The sequence below is a fragment of the Colossoma macropomum genome, unplaced genomic scaffold (genome assembly GCF_904425465.1).
Source record: "Colossoma macropomum unplaced genomic scaffold, Colossoma_macropomum, whole genome shotgun sequence".
NCBI classification, from domain to species: domain Eukaryota; kingdom Metazoa; phylum Chordata; class Actinopteri; order Characiformes; family Serrasalmidae; genus Colossoma; species Colossoma macropomum.
The window spans coordinates 12,108,115-12,117,252 of NW_023494804.1; the positions used below are offsets into that span (position 1 = coordinate 12,108,115).

The 9,138-nt window shown below is 38.7% G+C and overlaps 1 long non-coding RNA gene across 1 annotated transcript; it reads right to left on the reverse strand.

The window, feature by feature from the left end:
• Positions 1 to 218: 218 nt before the first annotated feature.
• On the reverse strand, positions 219 to 8,007 carry LOC118824994. The gene is made up of 3 exons (XR_005008636.1): positions 7,885 to 8,007; positions 1,938 to 2,019; positions 219 to 817 (listed from the first exon to the last, which is right to left on the reverse strand). It is a non-coding gene; the product is annotated as an uncharacterized LOC118824994 (long non-coding RNA).
• Positions 8,008 to 9,138: the final 1,131 nt, after the last annotated feature.

Genomic DNA, 9,138 nt, shown 5'->3' on the forward strand with positions numbered 1-9,138 from the left:
ATGCTTTAAGTATTTAATGTTTAAAGTGTTTAATGTCTCTGCCCTGAGATGGACTGGCGACCTGTCCAGGGTGTATCCTGCCTTCCACCCAATGATTGCTGGAATCTTTTACATTTCTTCCTTTTGTTATTTCTTGACAAAACGGAAAAATATGAGTGTACTGACAAACCTGTTGAAACTAAATCACATGCAAATGAAACTCATTATGAAACTTGCAATTAATCACATGAATATTTAATTACTTTGAAAGTGTATAGCAAAATGAGAGTAGTAAGACTTCTAAGGGTTAATTCTGTTACATTTTCAGGAAAAGACAACTCACCATTCATGACCCTAGTTTTGTAGACCAGGAAAATAAAAAAAATCTGAAATTTTGTAGACCTAATAATGTAAAAAATTATTACTTTTAGAAGTGACTAAGGCTTTGTCTGTTGTTGCAGTTAGCAAATATGTGAATGCCTCACAATGACACATATACAGTGCCCTGAGCAGCTCTGTCCAGAACCAGTGAGGCCAGGTCTCAAACATAGGCCTCCAAATATCAATGCTCCATGCTGCAATATCAAATGAAGTCTACACAGATTAATAAATCAAAAAGTCCGTGCTGAATATTACTGCCCAGTTCACACACCCTCTGGCCAGGCTCTGTCTGCTGCAAGCCCAGCATTAGACATGCAAGAATTTTAATGCTGGTGGGGTGTTTATATCAAGCTTCTGAAGCGTCTGTCCCCATGTCGCTCCTGGGTGCAGGGCCATATTGTGAAGAGGTGCCCCACTCTCATCTGGTTCAGAGGCCTAGCATTGTGTCTGCCCACCACTGTAATATACCATGAGAAAAAAGACTCATTGATCTTGATAAATGTCTGATTCATTAGTGTTGACGGTGGGGTACTTTTACATGTGTAAATTTTTGCATGAAATATATATGTTTCTATGAAGTAACTGCAAATGAATTTATAATTTGCCAAATAGAACTCTGAATTTTAAATTATTTTGTTGGAATATAAAATAATCATATGTAATACAAACAGAATCTAGGATCAGTGTTATACAGTTTAGTCCACTTTGTGAGAACACATAATTTATAAGACACTTGAAGGAGACAGCTGTTTTTCCCATGTGCAGAGCACTTTGTCTACTGCTTAACCCACCACTTTAAATACACAGTCAGGGGGATGACTGCATCACAAAGGAAATACCACATCCATACCCCTTCTTTCGGTTTGCAATTTGCATGCATTTGCATGACTTTATTATGCACATGCTCTTTGTTCTCAGGCTGGGAAAAATGATGGTGCCTTACTTCTAAGCCATACACCCAAAAACACACTTGCATATTGACAATGTGGATGTTAATGCCCAGTGTGGACTATGTTACTCAATAGTTCACATATTCAAGATTTTTTCATTGAAAAAAATATGAATGAGTCTGTTTATGCAATTGTTTGTATTGTGTTATTTTTCATAATGTTAATTATTACTGTATCAGTACTTTAATATAGACCCAAAATGAACTTGTGTGTTCAGTGACTTTAGTGTCTTTAATAAATAATGTGTCTTCAGTACCCATAGCTAGCATGTTGAAAAGCATATAATAATTAGTTAACTGACTTATTTTATTTAAAACCTTTCAAATTAAGATTAAAAAATGGCAGTGTCCAAATCTGTGGTTGTGATTCGAAGAAATAGGTCAGGGGTTTGACCTCATTTTCTGAGGCACCACCCACACCTAACTCACCAGAACACACATCCACACACATTTATATTGATCCTTGGCTCAGTAAACAATTCTTTGCACTGATTCTGCTTCACGGAACTGCAGCACAAGCTGACGAAATCAGAAGTCAAGAATGCACACACTCCTTCACACACATGCTGTGAGTGGTCTGCAGAAAATGGCCTGCATCCCTTTTTCTGCCCTCTGGCTCTGCACTCACCTCATGTTGCGTCAGCCTCACTTGGCCAGCTCTGCTCTCTTCTCCCTGGGCTATGACCAAGCTCCCTCTGCACTCTCTATTCCTTTAAAACACAGACAGCAAGAATCTTGATTATGAAGTTGATGTGGATGTGATGGAGCATAAAACCTTGGATCACTCTCTAGGTAAATGACTAGAGACTGATCCTCACTGTCTCACCAAAATTTTGCATCATTATTGGTGTTTTTCCTTTTTGGTACAATTTAACAGCAGCTGCCTTTTAAAATGCACAACATGAATGATAAAAGCGTTGACCATAATACATTACTCCTTTTACAATATATTCTGTAATATGTACTGTAAAGTGCAACGAGAACAGATATTGCATGGTGTATAAAAATAAATCTCCTGAGAAACGCCTGATGGAAATGAATCCACTTCCATCACATGCTGAGGTTCAGTCTAGCTGGATGGAAATGGTGCTAATTAGAAAATTGGTACTCATGGTAACTGGCAGATGTTGTTCAGTGACATAAGCAAAGCCAAGGTGACGTGTGTGCCAGCAGACATTTTGGTCAGTTTCACTGCCAAAGCCATAAGATGGTGGCACAAAGGAAGATTAGCAACTGCACTGGACAAAGAAGTACACAGGGATGTGCATGTACCATAGATGCTGAATCTAAAGTGTATAATTGGATATTATGTAGAATCTCATTATTTAGTTTTGCTTGTTTACTTATTATGTCTTGTCTGTGACATTCCAAATATTAAGTAACATTAATCTTTAATATTTATGTTTTATATATTTAACACTGTTATTAGAAACGTCTTGTTAGAGACCATAAGTGAATGTGCTTAAGACCTGTTCACACTTCCTGAATTAACCAAACACAACAGTTATGTCATGTTACCTGAATACAGGCATTGGTTGCTTCGACTTTTTGGTAGTTATGAAAAGCTATGTTTGAAAATAAAGTGAGTGATGGAGTACCAATAAACTTATATGTACATTACAATGCTGACAATAATACTGAAAAAAGTGAGCAATTTATGTCTATATAAGATTTTCTTTCCTGCTGTTCAGTTTGTGATCAGTCATGTTATGGCCTTAATAATGTTCTGTGTCATACAGATATATTGTCACTATATGTTTCAAATTTTGTGTAAATAAGTCAGCATTATCCTATAGCTTGAATCTTTAATGATCATGCTTATGCCATAATGTAAGCTAAAGTAAAGTACTATATTTAGAGGTACATAATATGCAGCATGTGTCACATTCATATGACTTTGATGAAGTAGTAGGTAGATGTCTGAGTAAACGACTTTTACGCGAATTTTAGCTGTGTATTTTAGAGCTAAATGAACATACATGCCTCAGCTCGCCAACATTAGCATGTGATATCTCACATGCTAATTGCATAATCAATATATCTTATCGCATAACTTGCATATTACTTTTTGAACAAATTAGTTTAATGACGTAAAATAAAATCAAATTAAAAAAATTATAAAATGTCTAAATGAAATTACCGTAACACTAGGCTTGCACTGTCCTAATGTAAGCCATAATATATAAGGTCCATTGTCGCAAGGTTAGTAGTGCTGCTTCGTTTAAACTGGCTGTAAGAGATGATGAATAGAAAATCGCGCCCGTTGACCGTGCTGACAAAGATGCCCTGACCTCTCACTCTTCTGGTCCACTGGGAGTCGCGGTGCAGGCACGTGCCTTACGGTCAAGTTCATCTTGGTAGTCTAATGACTGCTCTCATTTAGCACTGTAGAGATATCAGTTTTAATGTAAGAAAACAAAATACACTGTATGTGCGTGTGCGGGGAGTTCGCGCTCGGTACGTTTGGATTTATGCCTGTGTGGCCTAATCGACTGGTTACGAGCTCAGCTCAGTTCGTAATTTGAAATGCCCAATCTCGCCTCAGTCTTCAACCACATTATACATGCATGCTATTGCCCGTCCATGTCTAGGGTGGGATGGGAAACGCCACCCACCACGTTGATGCAGATGAGCATGGTGCACTTGGGCTTCTTTCCTGATCCAGGTCATTCCCCTCCCTACCCTTCCTCCAATTCCGCTAGAGCTGCCTGTCAAGCGAACCAGCGTTACTTGTTTGTCCCCACCCGTATTTCGCCAACTCCCGCCCTCCTGTGCTAGGACTAGTTGATAGCTCACACTGACAGACACGTGCGTATACGCAAATATATAGAAGCACACGGCCACAGCCACACAGCGAATAATCTGCATGGAAGTATGAACCACTAGCCAATCCTAGAGTATAAGGGCGGGGCGTGACGCAATACGGGTAGGAAACAAAACCAACGCGGGCCCAGACAAGACATTGCCACTTGCCCTCGTGCGTGGGAACGGGGGTGTTCAGGCGTTCACATCTTCCCACGGGCTCTCAACTGAATTAAATAAGCTACAGCCTCTCCTCCAATCCACTCCATTTGTTTTTTCTTCTTTCACATCTCCATTATATTCCAATTATTTAATCTGAGAAGCTACAGTTGAACACACGTGGGTGCAATAATACTGAGAACGAAATCCCTATTTAAACCCCTGTGCCGGCATTAATCTAACAGTTAAAACATTAGTCACCAATCCAGAGCCATTCAGTTGACATATAAATTACCTCACACTTATTTCTCTACTTTTTCTCTGATAAAACGAATCGCCCAGACCAAACCGTAAGTCCTAGAGACATGAAACCTGGTCAATAGGTAGTAGTCCCTCCCGCTACTCAGGCGTGTGACATGAGCCCAATCGGCCTAAAGGTGGCGCTATTACGCAACACAACGCGTTTGGCCCTTTAACTCCTTCCCCAGATTTTTGACAGACAAGACACATTTCTTCCTGATTCCTTGGGTCCAACAAAACAACTTTGTAATTTGGACCATTAAGCTCCGCCCACTTAGATTTTGAGCCAATTTGCATAATATGCAAAAACTACTTTTGCGAACTAGACCTACAGTTTTCATCCTATCCTCATGTTTTTGGTGTCACAAAAATTCAGCATAACCTAAACCTCAATAATTATCCAGCATATTTTTGATTTTGTAAACAATATGGCTGCCATAAGCAAATTAATCCCTCTGGAAAAATCAAAATAATTCTTATTTAATTGAAAAATCTGTAACTCGAGAATCCTTCACCCAAAAAATTTGAAACTTAAAGTCTTATTCCTAATGAGACACTGAGGATGCCTATCAATTTATGTGCGCATAGGTCACTAGGGGGCGCTGTAAATGCTACATAGCTGTTTCTCAGGATCTGTACATTCGACCAAGTTGAAACTTTGCAAGTACCATCTATTACAAAGACTATAAGTGAATCTTTCAGGACACTTTGATATATTTAAATTTATGGCTGCCACTGGCCAACAAGCTTTCAGCAGCCATTTGACAGGCTTACTGTTGGCCAATCCTCATGATACTTGACAGCTATCTCTATCTGACCACCTTCTAACAACCTGCGAAGTTTCAAAATATTTGGCCTCTGGGGGGCGCTATTACTGAAAATCAAGTATATCTTGTACATGTTGTCATTTTTGGTCAAATAACTTAGATGCCCTCATGCAGTGCAGTCTTCCAAACACTTTTGTCATTAGAAGTCTATTAAAAATGTCCATAGTTTTTTTTCAATCGTTAATTGTTTGAAATTAGCACTTTTCGAACTAGTCCGTGGAATTTTAAGCTACCTTCTCAAAACTGGTCTAGAAATACTCTGTAGCCTCTCTAGGTAAATAATTGTCCAGCATATTTTCAATTTTTTCCTCATTATGGTCTTGCTTCAGCACTTAATCATTGCGGCCATGGCATTGCTAGCTTAAATTGCTCTAGCTCATCAGTCATTGGTCCAATCATCTCAAAATTGTAAATATATCTATAAATTGAGACTCTGATGTGGCTTGCAAAATTTGATCCTGATTGGCCAATAGGGGGCGCTTTAGCACTCAAAAACACAACAAAAATGTTGTTACAACAATACTACAAAGTCTATAGATAAATAACCGGTGTCTTTTGATTCAGTTCACTGATCTGAATAACTTTGCAATTACATGTTTTGTCATAAATTGTACTCCTTCTCTGGTATTTTGAATTATTCATTTAAAGACTACAGCTTATTATACCAAGGTCATATAAACATATATTAAGTTTAAAGCCCCTTGCTCCTAGTTCATGGCAAATGAAGGCCTGTTGAGGAACTCAGACCTTTTTTCAGCCTCTCTGCCTCGAAATCCCAAACTGCATTAGGCCTTATTAGGCCTTTCGGCTCAAAGTGCATGAGAGCTTCTTGGGCTTATGCGTGCTTGGACCCGCTCATTGACGCTTGCGGCTATATTTGTTGTTATTATTATTATTATTATTATTATTATTATTATTATTATTGTTGTTGTTATTATTATTACTTCTTGCAAAAAATGCCCACACATCACGATGATTATGGAAACGGTTCTTACTTTCGGTTATCTAGCTTTATGACGAACAGCACACTCATACAGCTAGATAACCAAAGATAATAACACGCCTCCCATGGTGGCACAACGCAATTACGAGTCACATGCTCCAATTACGCAAGTACCATGCCGTTAACCAAGTAAAAGAACGAGTTTATGCAAATGGAAAAAAATAGGACAAACTTCCTTGTAGCGATATGTTCTTGGTCGCAACATTGCAGTGAACGAATTCAGCGTTATTTAAGAGCTTGTCGTTGCCAATCATTGTAATCCTTTACAGCCGTTAGGAGGATGGAAATCTTGGAGGTGAACGCGGTGCATCCATCGTTTGCTGTAACGCTTTTATTCCTCTCAGAGGTTTGCTTTTGCGGGATTTACAGTGCAGTACGCACAGTGCCTCGCGTATCCAGCCCCGAGAATAAAGCTGTACGTCAAACAATAAGCGCAAGATGTAAAGAAAACGGTGGGAGGGTTTGCAAACATAGCGCAACAGCTCGGCACCCACATTTGCTCAAGAGTGTGCCGAAACTGTTAGGGCTATTTCAAATGTAAAGTATCCACACATTAATACATCATCCACACATTAATAATTGCAGAGAGACTGTATAGACCACAGGTTTGATTTTGGCTTGAGGGACATTAAATGAAGAGCACGTGTCCTCCTTGCGCACGACACCGAGCGGACAGAGGCGTTTAAGCACAGCAGCGAAATCAGCACCATCTTTCGAGGTCTGAGGCCTCGTGGCGCGAAGTTAGTACCGTTTTGATCCCGAGAGTCATCATCATCAGTTCAGGCAATGACGCAAGACTTTTAGTTATTTCCGAAGTATGGACTTCTTACTCTACATCCCACTTCGTTGCTCTTTGAGTGCGTCTTGCTGCCATATATTCATCCTTTATATTCATCCTCATTTATTATATTTATTATATTTTTATAGAAAATTCACCATCGTTCACCTGATCAGTGACGGCAGACGTGACGTCACTCTGATAGGTGCATAAATACTTTTGCTAAATAGTCAAATTCAGCTCCACGCAGACAGTGCCCGATTTCTTTACGAAGAACGATTTCTCTATATTTTCACTATTATTTAAGAGATTCTGTTCGGCTGAAAACAACAAAATGCGGTTATGCTGTTCTACATTGTATTAGGATGTTTTAAGCTATTTTAAGCCAGGCGACAGGGCAGTACTTATCTGTAATTAGGAAGTTTTAAAATCATGTTGTACTGGGACAAAGAACAAATATATAAGCTAACAAAATGTATTGCTTTGACATAATGGCTTGTTTCATCCAGGTTGCGTGAACAAGCCCTCAAACAGCGTTTCAGATTTTTACGGATATACCACATCTACAAAATCCATAAAATTTAATCACAGGCCTAAATTAGTTAATAGACACATTTGGCTCACATTGTCAGGGACTGATCGCTTTTCTCACCCCACGACACTGGAAGGCTTCAGGAGAATCATCCACAAAATGTAAAAAACGAACCTTCGATTCAGCGTACGTCTTCAAGCCACATCAGAGTTTTGCTCATGGTAAACATCTCTGTATGTTTTGCAGTAAACGTATTCCAAACCCACGAATAGCACAAGGTGAGAAGCTGACAGAGGGAGAAACTTCATCATCAAACGGAAACGGAAAAGTGGAAGTACACCGCCAGCCTTGCAAGTATAGGGTTTGTCTGTGCGTGTGTGTGTGCGTGCCGTGTGCCTCATCATGCATACACATGCTCTCATTACACAAGACGTACTGGGTATTTTGATTCTTGCATTTGCATAACGGGTCTGTGTATTGTGCTTCATCTTACAAGTAACAATGAAATCATCGATGTCTTGAGCTGTCCATGGTACTGGAAAATGTCTTTCATGTACTTAGAAATTGCCCAACAGTAATTTGAGACAGCAGTGTAACGAATATTCATTTTTATTGATTTATTTCCCAATGCACATTGAGCGACTTTTCGAATAACTGTAAACTACAATTTTGCCTACTCTTGCAGACTTTGATTCTATATAATCCTTCTGTGCAGCCAGCTTTTCATACAAAATATCTACTCAGCACCTCTTCTTTTTTAAGTTGTAGTTATTTATCTTTTTTTTCTGGATCCAGACTCCAGACTGTGAATGAGGTCACGTTCAGTGACATAGTGACTCTTATTTGCTCTGTGCAGCCATATTTAGATCTGAAGTAAATTAGTGAATCACACAAAGGCAATGCAAATCATGCTACAGTGATCACATCAGGAGCCCGAACGCTGAGTATTTTGGACTATGTTTTTTTATATCATTATGATTATTATAATTTTTTGAGGTTACCAAACATTTAAAAGCATATGCTTTTACGATTTTGATACCTAGTGAGAATGCATATTTCAGTGGAGGAAATCAACGTGTAGTAATATTCTTATTAATCTATGGTCAAAGGGGTTCGTGGGAAAGAATGAACACAAGCACATACAGTTCAACATGATTTACTTGAGGTATACGGTAATACGACGACAAATAGTTTATAAGATAACAAAACAATACTGTTGTACGGTTATTTCATTGTCTCATCACACATTAATTCAGATGAATTAAATCAGTTTTGTTAAATATTTTAAAATGGATGTGCTGTATCTTTTGTGAATATTTGTTATCTTATGCTCGGTATGTGTTTTGTTCTATGTGGGCCTACAGCCCATTCACTGCTTCTTTCAACCAGACATTAAAAGCAAAAAAAAAGTGCTACAGTGCTACAGCA